The following is a 16908-nucleotide window of genomic DNA, read 5'->3' as shown; positions in this document are numbered from 1 at the left end:
ACGATGCCGGAACGCCAACCTTAAGTGAGAAACAACCTTAACCCCTTGCGGTCATACGGCACACCTGTATTCTTTGCATAATTTGTTCAATCGTGCCCGCCCACGGGAACGCAAAACTTTTCTTGTTCCACAAATAAGTAAATGTTCATGTCTAAACTTTAAATTATTTTTCATTTCATTCTTGCTGTGGTTTTCTTTTAGAAACCTTGAGAATTGCAAATAGGAAAATACTGCTGAAATGTATATTTATTGGCCTTGCAAATGCTCGACTTTGTAATGTTCCATCAATGCCGAAACATTAACGATTTCGCAAATAATGAATTTAAACTGCGACTGGATGTTCCGTGGGATTTGTTGCGCTTTGGAAGGGTTTTCCCGTGGGATTTTTGAAAAAGTGGTCTATGAGGTCATTCAGGGTGTCGGCTAACTTCGTGCCAATCTTTGTTGTACCGATTGCGATTCACAGAATAATCAAGATAATTATTCTGAGTGTAGGTGAACCTTAATATTGATATCGGCGAGTTGAGGGTAGACGATAATATCCACGTAAAATAAAATAAATAAATAAATAATAATTTATTTCATAGCCAAACTTAAACTTAATTACAAAAACAAAGTTAACAAGCATAGATGTAAGCTATATATATGCATGAATAATATGTCCCCTGATACTCAAACTAGGTAAAAACCTGTAAGATGAGGATCAGTGGTCACTCACCGATATAGTACACAAAAGTAGTTAGTAACTTATCAAAATAACATTGTTTAGGGTTTTTATCTTTAAAATCTAATTAAGTAAAAGATTTTAGTTTAAGTTTAACAATTTACAAAGCTAGAGTATTACTATAGTAGTTAATACAAATAACATAGGTATTTCTATTTGTACATCTCGATTGGATTGAATGCTTGTGTCTGTTTGAGTGTAAAACAATTATTCGCTTAAAAAGCAGCTGTTATGCACTTATGTAAGTAGATTTTAGAGCACTTCTTCTAGATTAACTAATTTTTATGAATATTAGATACGTAAACAATGTTATAGGTTTGACAGTTGATTGAGGTTCTTTCAAGTACGTTAGCTTTTGACTTTTGTGTGAGCAGCCGTGGTGAGCAGGCGGTCAGATTGAGGGAGTCGACCAGGCGCGTGGAGCTGAGGCGGAACACCGAGTGCGAAGCTAAGTGACCTTTCTATTTACTTTTGTCTCTCGTATATGATTGATAAGCAGTGGCGGATTAAGAGCGTCGGAGGCCCTAAGCACAAAGCCCGTGTAGGCCCCTAATTTAGAACAATTTGTTCCTTGACAAAGAGTGACAAAACAGTTCAATAGCTAAAACGTCCTATAACTTTTCTATAAAAAAGGATGTAAAATATGTATTTTTTAAATGGCTTGCATTAAAGGCCTACGACACGCGCAAGTATCACCACAGTTACAACTGCGCAGGTACGTCGAGCTATCACACGTACCTACGCGCAAGCCTCATTTTTGTTAAAATCGTCGGCGTGGAAACTGGAAACAAGCTCCCATTGAGGAACTATTTCTTCTACTGGTATATTTTCAATGTTTGCAAACAACTAGAATTTTTTCACTAGAAAAAAGTCTAGTTGCCTGCTATTCCCAAAAATCAAACCGTGATCAAATCAAATCATGATAGAAGTGGACAAAAAAATTGCTGTAAAATTGAAAAAAAACATTCACATGTTAAACTACTCAAGGACTTAAGAGAATTTTCAAACATGTCGAAAAATGCGCTAGCTGCGCTTCGGGGTTGGCGGGGTATACAGTTTTACCACTCATTCGCACAGTATTCCATGTACGGTACAAGTCGGCCTGCGCAGGCAAAACTGTGGTAATACTTACGCATGTGGTAGGGCCTTTATCAACCACACGCACGGTGTAGGTATTCCGTGTTTAAGCCGGCCTGCCCCCCTCCCTACTATTGAAAGGAAATGAATTACGGCTGTCTTGCGTACTCAACATTTAATTAATAAAAATAAAAAACCGACTTCAAAAAACCACTAAAATGTAAGAAATAATTTAAGTTTACACAAATTCTACTCGTATGTGACAGTACAAATATACCTAACCAGGAACTGTTCTTTTTTGATGTTGGTGCGGTGACAAAGTAATCTGAAGAAATATGGCACCAACTTCAAAAAAGAACAGTTCCTGGTTAGGTATATTTGTACTGTCACATACGAGTAGAATTTGTGTAAACCTTAAATTATTTCTTACATTTTAGTGGTTTTTTGAAGTCGGTTTTTTAATTTTTTAAATTATTATTTTATTTTATAGTTTTTAGTTTATTTGCAATAATTTTCAATCAAAAGTAAGGTGAAAATTATACCAAAATTTCCTACTAATCAATACGAATCATTCAAGCCTAAACACGAAGTAGTTGCTATATACCGTTGAGGAGTTCCCCTGACTGCCTTCCGTTTCCATCATCAGATGAGCTCAAGGTCACCATCATATTTTTTTGTTATAAGAACTATATTTACGTTCTAAATTTCATTAGAATCGGTTAATATGTGCCCAAATTGGAAATTCATACCCTGTTTTTACCCCTTTACCCACCCTTGGGGGTGAGATAAAATTCTGAAAAAAAATGGGACCACTTGGGAGCTCAACCATTGGGTTGAGCTCCCAAGTGGTCCCATTTTTTTGTTGTATTGACAACAAAAAAGAATTTTCAAAATCGGTTCATAAACGGCGGAGTAATCGGGGAACATACATAAAAAAAAAGATCCCGACGAATTGAGTACCTCCTCCTTTTTTGAAGTCGGTAAAAAAACCATAACTTCTCTTCAAAATCGATTTTACAAAAAGTAAAAATACTTACGTAAATTTTCATCAAGATAAGGCCTTTTTTAAAAACCTACTCAAATACCTAGAACGTAGAATTTATTTAGATTTTGGCTGAAAAAGCCATTTTTGACCTTTTTACAAGTTAACTTCTAAATTGTAGGCATTATATTATTGTTTCTAGGTTCTCCAAATAGGCATTACCTAGCTACGTTCAGGAGCATAATGTACCTATCGCAAAATGCACCGCGGAGCATATTTGTATTTTTACTTTTTGGAGAACGGCTGTGATGAGAAGTTATGATTTTTTTAATGTTGGGATCGCAAGACAGACGTAATACATTGCCATTCAAGAGTGGCACCACTGCGCAGGCAAAACTGTGGTGATACTTGTTTACGCGTGTTGTAGGCCCTTTACCAACCACACGCACGGTATTCCGTGTTTAAGTCGGCCTACGCAGGCAAAACTGTGGTGATACTTACGCGCGTGGTAGGCCCTTTAATCAGAGAAAACTCATTACATCGGACATATTATTATTGTGGATGAATAAAATTTAGGTATAAAATGAAACAGTCGGAGAGGATGGGGGCCCCTGGAGGCCCGGGGCCCCAAGCACGTGCTTGTCGTGCTTATAGGTTAATCCGCCACTGTTGATAAGTTATACACTTTATTTCTTGATGGACGTTACGCTAACCCACGGCTGCAATTCCCATCACACTGGTATAGGGATTAGATAGGTATACACTAAAGGTCTCCTACGTCGCTCATCCAGTATTTAGCTAGCTAGAGAAAAACCTACACATTACACATTCCCTAGCTTTGGTTCAACCTATTTTAGTTTAGATTAGGGACTTCTGGATAGATACAAATGGGCAGGTAACATCATGGTTAGGATGGGGAAAGTAGTTACTTTATCATAAATAATAAACTAAATAATATCTGAGGCTTATACCCAGCGGTGGGCAGATGCGGGCTGGTGATGATGATGGTGATGATGATGATGATTATCAAATAACTAAAACCTGACAATAGATCTCACTTCAGAAATAATAAATTCTTATCAAATAAAAAATATACACCTACCTTCAAATTTGTTCTATGGTCCTTTGTTCAAATTATTGATTTTTCATTAGGTAAATAAATACTTCTATAGAATCTATGCTATAGTAACTAATTATTCAAAGAATAAAGTAAATACATACTTAAATAAACTTTTCAAAGATGATTTATTGTAGTATCTATATGGCAGAGAAGATTATTTGACTTAGCCCCTGTTTCACAATGTCTAGTTAGTCGCTACCTGTCGGATAAAATACATGCTGTCACTGTCTAAAAAATAATAACAGAGAGTGACAGCATGTATTTTATCCGTTAGGTAGCCACTAACCAGACATTGTGAAACAGACCCTTAGAGTTTAAAAACAAGTAACAGCGCAGGGAAAGAATTGATTGACGGAGAAATTTATTCTAAAAGTGTCAAGATATCACAAATTAGGGATCTAGATACTTAAACTTAATCATTTCTAGTCCTATATTGCTCAATAAATACAAATAGCTTGAAGGTAGATCAGATTCCTGTCCAATTTCCATATTTTCAGAAAGTTATGTAAATTCTAACCAACAGAAGTATTTGTTTCCTTGTTAAAGCAATAAATTCTTATGTAAAAAAAGGATAGCAAGGATATAGTAGGAATAAAGTTAGCTAGGATATATTTATTACAACTATTTATAATATATTTGAATATGATTATATAATATTCACTATTTCATAACAATTATCCTATATTCCAATAAGATCAAAGAATATTCATTATTTCATATTATATATTTAATCTTTTAAAATAATAAATCACTTCCCACTTGGCTACAAAATTAGAGTCATATTATTATATTTTCAAATACTTATATCTATTATGAAATTCATGATTTAATAAAGTTACTATGCTATAAATTATTGAGCTATTCTAGTTTCAGTTACTTTATGATTATAAATAGGATTGTCCCCTTAGCTTTGACAACATGTAGGTACTCATGTTGAATTATTTACATGAAAACAAGCCATGTAAATATATAAAGTTAGGAGCAAGGGAAGTGATTAATAAGTTGGTCGGAGGAATGTCCAAGTCAATGGTTGTGTTCCACGAGGGCTCTGATTGAATATTTGCTATTATTTATCTATTTTAGAGTCTTATATATTGATTCAATCGGGTGTAGTGATCAAGGCCTACAAAGCGTATGGAGGGGCTTCCCTTATTAACCAACACCAAAAAACATTATTATCTATTTTATTATCTTTATGTACTTACCTGTAAATATGTATTTATCGTACAAATAAAAGTTATATATTAAAGTTGTAGTATATAGGTCAATAATTATAGGCAGGTAGGAAGTATGTAATCAGTTCTAGGTCATAGTTTTATTTAATTCACTATCTTTCGTTTATTGGGTTACAACACAATGTAGGGGTTTCCCTGGATGTTTCATGGCCAATCTAAAGCAGTATTTGTTTCACTCTTATTTCACTCAAGTTAGTTTTGTTAGGTGTTTTCAAATATCTTCTAAGTAAATCCGATAGGCACAGGCGATAGGGGCGAAACGTTACAACTTCAGAGCTTTGAAAGTTTTTTCTACATAATCTAAAATACTATGCATTGGGGTTATTGCGAAGTCAAAACTAAGTGATATTTACGAAGTACCTAATTCGTGTTACATTCAATACATTAAAACAGTTGGCACTAAGAACATATTATGACGTGATGGTCTTTTTAGTATATAATACTGGAACAATTGCACGTATACCTTGCAAATTGAGTTTTAAATTGAGTGCGAAAAGATATAAAGTAGGGTATGTAAAGGTGTTATTTTTACGATTGGCAGTCGTAAACTCGCCTTTTTTGTTTTGTTTTATTTCTTTTTATGAGATTTTTATTCTGCATTGTTGGTTATTTCTGTTTATTGTAAATATTAAATACGTTAATTAGTTGGAACTTGGAACCATCCGTATATCCATATTTATAAACTATATAACATTTATATATGTAATGTACTTTAGTATATATATATATATATATATATATTTATATATACTAAAAATCACATTATTATTACGTATATGTAATGTAGTAGTAAATTATCGATATAAAAAAAAGTGTTTAATACGTCTTCACCTATACACTAAGATGAAATTATTTGCCCTCGGAGACCCTTTAGTTGTAAATAGGTATTCCATGATTGATTGATTTAGAGCCCTTATTAACGACGGGGTCTGTCGTTGTCGCTAAGGACCCTCCGTTATCAAACTTGTGGTACGGGACCCTGATCGAACTCAAATTTGTATGACTTGCTCATGACATCAATTGAGTTTACAACCGAGACGGAGGTTAATAGGTTCGGTCTTCGGATTATCATTAAAACATTATCTATTAGACATAATAAGTGTAAATTATTTATAATTCCTATACAGCGTGTTGCTTATACTACAGACTTATTCTAAACCGATGACTTAAGGGATCATTCTGCAACACCTGTAAAGAAAGGCACTAATAACTGCTAACTGATACACCGTTTCCGTTGATCCATGTTGAGGATCAACCGACTTCGAAAAAAGGAGGAAGTTCTCAATCCATCTGTATGTATTTTATGTTTTGAAATTCGCGGGGGACGAGCGCAAATGTCATCGAGTCCCTTTGCTCATAGGCATTCTGTGCGCAACTGCACACTCAATTCGATTTCGCTTCGGAATGAGAGTATGCAATTTAGTTTGGCCGAAATGAAATTGTAATTCGTTTGTCTGAATCGAATATGCGAACAGCGGCCGCGCCATTACTACAATTTGACGATTGGTTACTAGCAACGATTACTAATTATCTGGAATTACTATTTTTCATTAGGCACGTAATTCATTAATTAAATGAGAATTGATACATTTATTCTAGTAAAGTTATAGAAGGCCGTATGATATTATTATGGGTGACAAATTTATCTGTGTAAGTATCTTCATTCAATATTCGGAAGCAATGTCGTTGTATTTCATTTAAGTTTAGTCTACCAGTCGGAATGCATCATCAATTTGCTCTAAAGTTAACTAGAAAAGTTAGATTAGCTTTTATCTGGTTTTTCTGTGGCACACGCTACGTATCTTGATGTTTGTAAATGTTAAAACGTACTTTGCATTAAGTATGTATATCACGAGTATATCAAATGGTATGATGGTATAATGGTATAAACTTTTACTAGTACCTATAATGGTATCAACTTTACCTCGCTAAATTTCTATTATAAAGATCTAAAAGTTTATTTAAAAACTGTTATTTGTAGTTTAAAAAGTTATTTAACTGCCGTACTTAGATATTTGATTTAACTTACCTGGCATATGAAAGCCTGGCGGTTGCATCACGCTGCATTTTGCGTAGTTTGTACGCACGTGGCTATGCGTTTTCTGTGAGATGGACTGTGCGTTTTTTCTATACAAATTCTACAAGCAACGTCCGGACTTCATGCATTCACTCAATACTGAGCCAAGGCGGCTAGCATCATTATTGGGAAACACTCAGATTCTCTTTATAGTGTACATACTTAAATCATTGTGTTGTATATGTCGCAGACAACTGGTTTAATCTCCTGTTTGATTGAACCACTAGCCCGTTCATTGGATGGCGCTGTTCAGTTGTATGACTAGGCCGAACGTTGATTGTACAAGCGTCACAAAACGTCCAACTAGTTAGCTGACTTAAAATCAGTCAGGTGGTGAATAAAACAAATATGGCGTCTAACAGCTAACAGCTGACACAAAAAGCACCTATATTGTTAGTTTTTTGCAAATAAATTAGCTTTAAGGTGCGTTATTTGTGTTAAAATAGTGTGACAACATGGATATTATTACTATTATTACGCCGCGGGCGGATAGTTTCAAAGAAAAAAAGTGTCGAAACTGGATAATTATGAATAATATGAAGGTACTTTTATTGTTATTGTTTAGTTAATTTGTGAGATAACAGCTTTGTAACATAGTCTTTTTGTTGACTCTTGTCTGGTGATGTTCACCTTAACCAGACATTACAAAGTTGCTATACTATATCCCATTCAACGACTTCGCTGAATGACGTTCAGTCAAGACGTCGAACGTTACAATCAACGACTTGACGAGTTGTCCTTCAGTCATACAACTGAATAGCGCCATCCAATGAACGGGCTAGTGGTTCAATCAAACAGGAGATTAAACCAGTTGCCTGCGACATATACATTTATATATAGCAGTCGCTAGCTTAGGGGCGATTTTTGAGGTGGTCAACTTTGACCATTTGTCAAGTCACGTGTCAAGAAAGACAGCAGAGTTGCATACGAATCTTATTGGTTTTTTACTAATGGATGCGACTTTTGAGTAAAGATTGACTTAAATACGGATGAAAAAACTCTGGCACTTAGCGTAGTCTGTGCACTCTTAGCATAGGCGTATCCTAAGAGTGCACACCTACGATAAGATGGCCAGGGGCTGATTTGATTATGTAGCTATACAGAGATAGTGCGAGCATGTAGGTAGGTACATACAGGCCTGACGACAATCGGGTCAAGAATCTTGTGTAGCAGTGAAGTTGTTGGGTTGAAAGATTTTATCACAAAGACGGCGTATTCTGTGGTAGAGTTCAATTTTTATCTTGGTGACAAAAAATATGCTGGTGATTCTAAATTTGGCTACGTGGGCAGGTGTATGTATGACTAATAGAATGTTAAATTATAATAGTTTTTTTTTCATATTACGGCTATACCAGTTTTTAGTAATAAGGAAAAAAAAACTAGGACAAAGATGATGATGATGTACTCTTATAATTGCTCCTAATGAGTGTAAGTATAAAAGTAATAAATCTGAAACAAATCTAAAAAAAACACAAATTTTCAACGCAAGAAATATGAAGGTACCTCATGATTTAAAGTACTCTAATAAGTTTTTTAAATTCTAATTCTCCCAAAAATATGATTTAAAATCCGTTGTATAGACAAACTTAATGTTCATAGTGAATGGTCCGGTACCTATTTACCAGGCTAGTGATTTAATTGAATTTCTGTGACAAGTTTGCACACTAGGCTCTGGGCGTCGGTCGCTGCTACTCTGCAAAAATACTTAGATTAGTCCATCCGTTTTCAGCAGCTAACATAGTAGGATCATAGAACATAGTTTAATCTTATATTATGGGTTAATTAAACGACAGAGAAAATATTAATATACATAATTATTAAGATCGACAATGTTACAATTTGTAATTACAAACGGCTATATCTAAACTCATGTCAGGATAATATGTTTCAATAATATTTTTATATTTAAGTACTGGCTTTACTGAAAAGGGTGAAAGAGCTGCCAATACATAGGTATACCTATTCAATATACCACCACTACCTACTTACGAGATGTGAGAGGTCATTAGCCTCTCAGGTTACGGAGGTGGAAAAATACGAGGCTTTGCTTTCATAACAGTTGACATGTCTATGAATACTGAAATGACGTTATTTCAGGAGGAAACTGTATTCCGCGAAACCCACGCGAAACCTACATACAAAAATACTAATAACATACACATTTTGCCGCCAGCTACGGATATACTATAATAACGACTCGTGTCAGAGCTATTGTGGTAGTACAATCATCTAGTACAGGTACTTACCTACTTCTTTCCTGGATAAGTCACATTTCACGAAGTTTATTTTCATAAGAATTACAATTTTCATACAATAATAAATGCTTTTAAAAAAATAGAAGTATAACCTTGTTTCTTAATATAAACTCATATCTTATTAATTTGGCCTACCCATGTATTATCATCATCATCAAATCCTCCTCTCCATCAGGCCTCCTCCAATACTGGTGGAAAATTATTTATTTTTGTTGCTTTTTTTCCTTTTAGTACCTTCAACAGCACGCCTACGCCATCTTCGTAGCAACCCGAGCTCGGTGGCGCTACGCCGGGGTGTAGCATCGATACTGGCGTAGCAGTTATAAATAACACTGGTATCCTTTAATCTCCATAAAATGAAAACTTATGTACACCACGCAATATGTGTAAAGGGCATATAAAACAGTAGCATTCTAAACACAAAACGTTACGTTACGAACTTTATCCTCAAATAAATTCTTGGTAAGCAAAAGAAGCAACTCTCTAACAAAAATACAGCATCCGTATAAGCACATGCCGTGGGCTAGATGAAACGTGCTTCTAATAATAAAACGTACAAGACAAATATTTCGGCATTATTTCGTATGTAATGTAACTGAGGGTTATCCCTACACAGCCTGAGCCGTGTATAATAGAATTCAGTTACGTGACGACTTACAACGAAACAAACATGACGAAACTACTTCGTTGACGTTGACGAAACCGTTTTCGGAGAGTGACGGTTTTTTTTTTGAAAACGATAATTTTAAAACTTTTGGCGATTTAGGCTTTCAGCGGCGTATGCCGTCTTTCTGCGAGGTCCATGTATTACTATATGACTTTATGAGAAATATATTTCTGCTTTCATGTACTATCTGCTAATACTTTTCACACCAAGCCCTTGATTTTCATTACGTCAAAATTCAGTGGCACTCGATATATCCCGTGTTTAAAGAGAAAATAGACGCATTTTTCCTGAAATAAAAATGACATATTATGTATCTAGCCTATCTGAAACCTAGTTAAACATTGTGAGATATGGCGTTTCGACTTTCTCCGTGTTCGGCATCATAAGGGTCACAGTGACAGTTAAATAAAGTCCATTTTTCTCTCCACCTTTAATTTGCAAGGTGCGGGTGCCTATATAAATAGAGTGAGTCGCCCGCGCGCCTCAGTTGTAATATCACCATGCAGAAATGACTAGGTTTCAGATAGGCTAGATACATAATATGTCATTTTTATTTCAGGAAAAATGCGTCTATTATGTAGTCTGAGCCTATCTGAAACCTAGTTAAACATTGTGAGATGTGTTTATTATCGCATGGTGGAGAGAAAACCAACTGTGACCCATAAGCTACTGATGAGTATATCAGTAGATAAATATTTGAATCTATAAATTTATAATGCATAGATTTCTAAGTAATAGATATACTAAAAAGAAAGGTATAAGTATACATAAGACTTAAGTACTTCCTTATTATTCCTGACTTGTCAGAAAGTTATGGAAGGTATGTACCTAAACATATAGGTAGGTATTTATACATATGGATACACACAGTGCCTCTTCGAAAGCAATACTTATAAGTAATTATTGATCAAAATCTTGTTATTGTCAAGGCAATATTTTTAACATACACTAGCCGAATGGATGGAACCAGTGAAATACTTTGCAACAATATTTAAAAGCTGTAAAGTGTAGAATATCGATCCAGGCCGCTGGGGCTCAGGTCAGCACATGCTGACTAGGGTATGTAATTCTGGACTGACCTCAGAAATGCAGCAGCCGACCCTGGAGCCTCGAGGACCTGCTCAGTCAGCCCCGTACGACGACACGGCCTGCAACACCTGGCGTGGCATCTAGTCCTTGGAACGAGGAGTGGTGCTTGAAGGGAAGATAATTTTACTAAATATCTCAGCCTCATCAGCTACTGGAAAAGATTAGATGAAGGCTGTGACACTGGCGGATAACTAAGTATTCAGTTTTTCAAAACATGATGCAGGTAACTATATTCATATTCTAAATTGACAAGTAACACACAGTCTAATTTTGTATTCTAACTAACTCGGCGGTTAACGAGTTCCTGTGCAGTCCTACGAGTACTAGGAAGGAAAGTTATTTTATAAGCCTTTGCACCGATTTTGTGGGCTACTATCATTCTGTATCATCATGTGTGAATATTATGAGCTCTGGCAGCATTCCTTGGTAGATGACATCAATTAATAAAGATTGATTAACACAACAATAACAATTATAATAGTTGATAAATGAAACCCGGCTAACATGTCTTAACTGGGTAAGTAAATGATCAGTCATGCCACCAGGATAAGTAAAATGTTCAGTACTTCATATGAAAAACATTAACAAGGTCACCTTTAGGTAGGTTCGTCAACACTAAGGGCAGGTCTCGGCCAAAACCTTAAGGCTTCGCCTTGTTGCAACTTGAAAGGTACGTAGGTAGGTACCTACTTACATTGTTGTAGGTTCGATTTTGAAACCATTAAGTCAACCTAGATAAAACAAAATAAAATAGCTCGATTAAATAAAGATGGTACGTAAAGATGTTAGTTGTACCTGATCAGACCTGATGCAACGACAGCCAACATAGACTCTCTAATCTGTGGAAGCAACAATCATGGTGGCGGGAACATGGACAGTTGGACGAGCCACCTCGAGCCTGACTTATCAATCAGAACTGACAGTTCGCCAACAGCAGATAGCTTGCGGCTATCTATAGGTAAACTTAGGTAGTTAGCTATACCCAAGGAAAAGTCCTTGGACATCGATATGACAGTGGAACGGCGAATAACTGTGACACTCTTTAAAACAAAAAGGCTTGTTGTTGTCCAGCTAAGGAAGGTTACCTACTTCAGCGACCGTATTGCATTCTGAAAGAACTGCGAAGAGTTAATATTATGACTAATAATTATTACTTATTTAGAAAGTTTTCCGCAAACTCTAATAAATCAAGCAGCTACCACGTCACCGCTGCCCGGTTATAACTCTGTACTAGCTTAGTAGATATATATATACCAGTTCTAGCCTTCAGCTAGAGGCCAGAGAGCTCCTAAATGAGATGCGAGTACGAGCATGACACAAGTAATTTTTTACTTGGTAAGTAACTAGTTACGTAACTAACTGAAAGATCCATAAAACAGATTACTCAAAATGGAATTGTGAAAACGGCACGTCTGCATCTTAACCAGTCAGTCTAAGTAGTTTCAGCAGATACAGTGTTGAAAAATAGTTATGAAACGTTTGCGCCAGAATCGAATTAAAAATACATTTTCATTAGAGAAGCCGTTTAGGCATGAATAGGTACTTTCACCCCTTGAATTGTGCTCCAAATGATGACCTTCGAAATTCATAGAAATTTAATGACGACTGCCATTGTTTATTATCTAGCCCAGTAAATTGAGTTGGGCTACGGCTACACGTGATACACAGTACACATTAGGTATATGCATGTTCCCAGAATAGTGGAAGTTATAATTTTACCAAAAGGTAGTCGTCTCGTGCAAGAGCACCGTTACTCGATTTATTCGATACACAACTAGTAGACAGCTGCTGCGTAGGAGGTTCACGCATTTTTCAACAAAGAGCTCGGACACACACTCACAATCCACTGGGACATAAGGAAGACAGCTTATATGGTGTCACTCAGAAACCGCGATGACACTCTGATCATGATCACCCGACAGTAGGATCATAATAAATTCGGTAACTTGTGAAGTGGTATGGTATAGCAACAGCGACTTTCACGAAATCAGGAATTAGCTCAGTGCTTTCAGGTTGAACACTCGCCCGTGGGATTCACTTTGCTCACAGCCGAGAAAAGAAAAGACTCAAAGCTGGAATCTGCTGATGTGTCATGACACTTAAGATAGTGTCTGGGGAGTCACTTTATATGACGAAAAACGAACTTTCAGTGCACTGCGACGCGAGCCGCTCTATCTGTTTGTATGTATTAAACGTGCCGATTGCACGACAGCTCTCGTTCGTTCGTTTCTCATCAGTATAGAGCAGTGTTTTTCAACCTGTGGGTCGCGACCCCCTGGGGGGTCGCGAAGCTTCTGTAGGGGGGTCGCCAAAGGGCGAAAAAACTGGGAACTTTAGTAAAACATAAATAAACACAATTAATTTATTAAAAAATACTTTTACTTAAAATTTTATTAAATGCGAAGGCGGAGCTTGTTTTTATTAATTAAATTATCTCATTGTGGATCTGTTTTAGGACAATAGACCACATCCACACAGTAAGGCAGATTACACAGAAGACCGAAGAGTATAATCAGCCGCTGTATCTAGCCTTTGTGGACTATGAAATCGCCTTCAACTCCATCGAGACATGGGCAATTTTGGAAGCGTTGCAGAGATTTCAAATCGACTAGCGCTATATCGAGGACGAAATCGTTATTATGGCAGAATCTCTGCAGGAACTCAGCTGGATGATGGAAGTGGCCTAAATGCTGCTTCCCAACGTGTAGGCTTCGGGGTATAAATTGGGACAAGACGAAAGTCATGTAAATGCTCACATCGAACCGGAGCCGGTGATCGTTGGTGAGACAACAATCGAAGTTGTGCAAGAATATGTCTACCTCGGGCAGACTATTCGGCTAGGCAGAAGCAACTTCGACAAGGAGGCTGCAATCCGACTGGGTTGGGTTTCATTCGGAAAACTTTGTCTGCACATATTCTTCATGGCCATCCCTGAAAGCCTGAAGACTTAAAGATTTCAACCTGTGCGTCCTGCCAGTGATGACGTATGATGCAGAGACGTGGGCACTGACGGTAGGACTAGTCCACCGATTTAAAGTCGCTCAGCGTGATATGGAGAGAGCTATGCTTGGGGTTTCTCTTATGGATCGTATCAGAAATGAAGTTATCCGTCAGAGGACTGAGGTTACCGATATCGCTGACAAAATATGCAAGCTGAAGTGGTAATGTGCTGGTTAATCTGCCGAAGAACCGATAACCATTGGGTAAACGAGTTCTCGAGTATAGACCACGGCAAACGCAGCGTGGGAGGCCTTCCTGCCTGGATCAAAGACGACGACCACAAGTATATTTTTTTTGTAAAGCCAGGTACATATTTTGTAATTTTATTTTCATTTCACCCTTGAAAACTTTTATTCAAGATATTTAAATGCTCAAAAGTCAGAAAGAAAAAGCTAATTTCAAAAAAGAAATTCCGGGTCGCAATGGGATACCTACGTACCTATGTACAATTGTACATGGCCACACGTATCCAATGTGTGTAATTGTAAAATAATGTGTTTTTAAATCCGATAAGTATGCGTACTACTTCGAATCCTAATCATGGAGACCATAAATACGTCGTATGGAATGAATATTGTGAATACTGTAACAGTGTAACATACACATACATACATGATATAAAACCGAAAGGGTCAAGGGGGTCGCGAAATATTTTTTTATTCCAGGGGGGTCGCGTCATGAAAAAGGTTGAAAAACACTGGTATAGAGTAACGCTCCTGTACTTACCGTGCGTCATCATTCCCATAAGCAGTCCAATGATCTTTAGGCAGTTTAGAACAAAAGCTGCATTAGACAGTTTCTTCAGCAGAGACATCGAAATAAAAATTTTATTGCACAACTATCCCCAGGAGCAGTCTACAGGTCACTTTGGGCAGTTCAGAAGAAAGCTGCTTTAATAGAATACCCTACCTTAGCGGAGGCATCAAATTGAAGTGCTATAACACTTTTAGAAGCGGTGCACGTTACCCGATTTGTCGTCATCCATGCCGATGCGGCTACGGCGACTGCAGGTGGTTACTCAGGTTTCGTTGGTGTGCCCTTGTATGGCTAACATGACCAACCTTGGCAGTAAACGTTCGTCTGCATATGCCAAAATCACTAATGAATAGCGCACGTTACTCGATACCTTCTAAATAAGTCACTCATAATGATGGCTGATGATGATGATGACCGTGCTAGCAATAGTGCAGGCGGTTCCACTGAGCATAAAATCTCTTCCCAGGCAGGGGGCGTTTGGATCTGGCAACCAGAACAGGAGTGCCAGGTGTGCGCAGCGATGCAGGTGGGACAACACAGCCGCCAGGGCAGGAGTACATGGCTGGGTCTATGCAGCGATGCAGGTAGCACAAACCGGTGGACAGGGCCAGGACCGGGTGTACACTGCGATGCAGGTGGCACAAAACGGTGGCCAGGGCCAGGACCGGGTGTACAGCCGCCAGGGCAGGAGTGCATGGCTGGGTCTATTCAGCGATGCAGGTACCACAAACCGGTGGCCAGGGCCAGGACCGGGTGTACGCTGCGATGCAGGTGGCACGAGACGGCGGCCAGCGCAGGAGCACAGGGCCGGGTGTATGCTGCGATGCAGGTGGCACGAACCGGTGGCCAGGGCAGGAGCGCAGGGCCGGGTGTACGCTGCGATGCAGGTGCCACGAGACGGCGGCCAGCGCAGGAGCACAGGGCCGGGTGCAGGTTACACGAAACTTCAATTTCACCGAATCGGCCTGCCTACTCTCAGCGGGTAGGTACCGGCGGATCACATTACTCGCCGCACATGCCACAATGTCCCAACATACTGAAACTCGGAGCCACGTGCTTCCTGTAAAAAATCCTATGACGGTCCTGGAAAGCTCCTCTTTGTAAAGCCTTACATAAGCTATAATCAAGTGCATTATTGTAATAGCAAAGATTTTATCAACTGTTTTCTAAAAATATTAGAAATTGAGGGTAGAAAAATATATTTTTATTATTTTTTCCTGTATAAAATTAACATATGCTTTACTGAAAGCGGTCATTAATGTAAGTATCTAGCTCAAGCGCCACTAGTAGGACCGGAATATGTGATCAATCATCACCACGACTATTGAATCGGACCCTACTGCGTGGGATAAAAACCCCAAGCGCCGGAGCATTATGACCAGTGGCTGCGCTTTTAAAAGCAGTAAATAATAGCATTTTACTCACGGCTTATCAACTCAAACCTTCGTTGCGAAATCCTCAGCAATGGCTGCGTGCGCAGCAGCCGGCAGGCCCTGCGCCGCCTGGTCCGCATCACGCTACAGCTCCCGGTAGCGAGGACTCCGCAAATTCAATATTATATCTTTCCCCGTCGGAGCGAAGCCGACGAGAACCGTGGCTACATAGAGCCATTATGCCGAAGTGTTCACTTCAAAAATCAAAAACCAACTGAGGCGCGCGGGCGACTCACTCTATTTATATAGGCACCCGCACCTTGCAAATTAAAGGTGGAGAGAAAAATGGACTTTATTTAACTGTCACTGTGACCCTTATGATGCCGAACACGGAGAAAGTCGAAACGCCATATCTCACAATGTTTAACTAGGTTTCAGATAGGCTCAGACTACATAATATAGTGTATGTAACAGTTTATGCGATAATTATATCGTGTATTGAGATGATGGCGAGTGAGCGAAAGCTGCCTCCTGACCTTTTTACTCATCGCAC

Source organism: Plutella xylostella, chromosome 10, assembly GCF_932276165.1.
Source record: "Plutella xylostella chromosome 10, ilPluXylo3.1, whole genome shotgun sequence".
In the NCBI taxonomy this organism is placed as follows: Eukaryota; Metazoa; Arthropoda; class Insecta; order Lepidoptera; family Plutellidae; genus Plutella; species Plutella xylostella.
The sequence above is the reverse complement of the archived record's forward strand: the minus strand, read 5'-3'. Positions refer to the sequence as shown.